This window comes from Bidens hawaiensis, unplaced genomic scaffold (genome assembly GCF_021521415.1).
Source record: "Bidens hawaiensis isolate Kalapana, Puna unplaced genomic scaffold, B.hawaiensis_p1.1 tig00003698_1, whole genome shotgun sequence".
Classification (NCBI taxonomy): domain Eukaryota; kingdom Viridiplantae; phylum Streptophyta; class Magnoliopsida; order Asterales; family Asteraceae; genus Bidens; species Bidens hawaiensis.
In genome coordinates, this window is record NW_027491212.1 from 1,248,550 (window position 1) to 1,250,187 (window position 1,638).

Here is a 1,638-nt window from a genome sequence, read left to right on the forward strand (position 1 = left end):
GAACACATTCTCTGCAGTCACAACACATGCAATTCTACTTAGATTTCGTTCTCATTCAGTTCTTGAGCTGTAACCTACTTTTTCATAATAATAAATTGAGGCAAGAGATAATTTTCCCCTCCGAGGTTTTTTCTTAAGATCCTTACTAGGATCCCAGGGTTTATCGCTATGTCAACCCCTTTACTTTTACGACACTTGTCTGCTATATTATCGAAGAACACACTACCTCACTTAACGAAATTGTTCAATTATAGTTTTTGACCAAATCAATGATGATTCAACAACATCCCAATGAGGTGGTCTTAAATAACGAATTCATGGTGTCATGCTTAATTAATATCATATCTACGCCCTAGTTTTTGTAAGTAAACATTAAGCTCCAATTTATATCCTAATTGATCATTAACTACGTCAATATTCTTTGCTTATGCATACTAATTCTTCCTTAAGAGTGCACAACATAATTTCATCATTCATAATTATGCTTTCCAACAATTACATCACAACATTACCCACATTAACTTACCAACATTACCCAAAATTAAAATCAGTATTTTCAGATTTAATTGTGCTATGTTTTCTCTATTTCTAATTTTCATAATTATTCCTTCATTCACGTACTCTTCAGACTCATATTTTGTACAAAGTTTATACTAACATGATACCTACTGCCATTTAAGTTAGATAAAGATAAAATATAAGACCACCGTTTTAGCGCCCCTTAGGTTGGGTTGCTCACTAAAGGACAAAAAAATTTAAAAAGCCTTTTAATGCCACGGCTCGATCGTTCAAAGAACGTGGGTCATAACCCACTCACTTTCAATTCACTGTCACATTGTAGTTTGTAGTAGCTTACTATTTCATTTTTATTTTTCAATCTAGTGAACTAATGTTACATATGTTTTGATTTCTTTTAATAACTTATACTACTTAATTAAAAACAACTTAAAACATGATATTGTATAATTTCTTTTCTAAACCTTTTGATATAGATCTTATTATGAACGGAGTACTTTAAAAAATATGTACTTTTTAATTAGAAATACATGTTTAGTTTATTTAAAAATGGAGTACTTTCAAAGTATAAATTATAAAGACGGAGTACTTTTAAAAATATGTTTTTAAATTTTTTTTTAATTTTAATATATTTTTTTACATAAATAATATTCTTTCAAAATAAATAAACATTCTTATTAATTACAATCAAATTTATAGAACAAATTACAACATAAATAACATATATTTCAAGAATTATCCTTCATAATGTTCTGCAGTTTCTCTCGATAATGTGTACATCATCACTGTAAACTGTGATTATATGAACTTTTAAGAATGAAATTTTGATAAAAGCATGACTTTTTATATCCAACTTATCTTCCTCTTTATCAAAATATCTCTTGATTTGTACGTACCACGTCGAATACAACTATTTAGTCCATATGTAATTTCTTAACCTTGTAGAACATTTATTGATGTTTTCATGCTAAATCTTAGGGGTTTTCAATTCTCTCCATCTTAACCAATTATTGATGTGTATTCACTCCTCATGATTTTGCTACATGAACTTGCTTATTTGTCACATCAATTTATATATCATATATCAAAACCCATATTATACCGTTCTTTGGTTATTAAGAT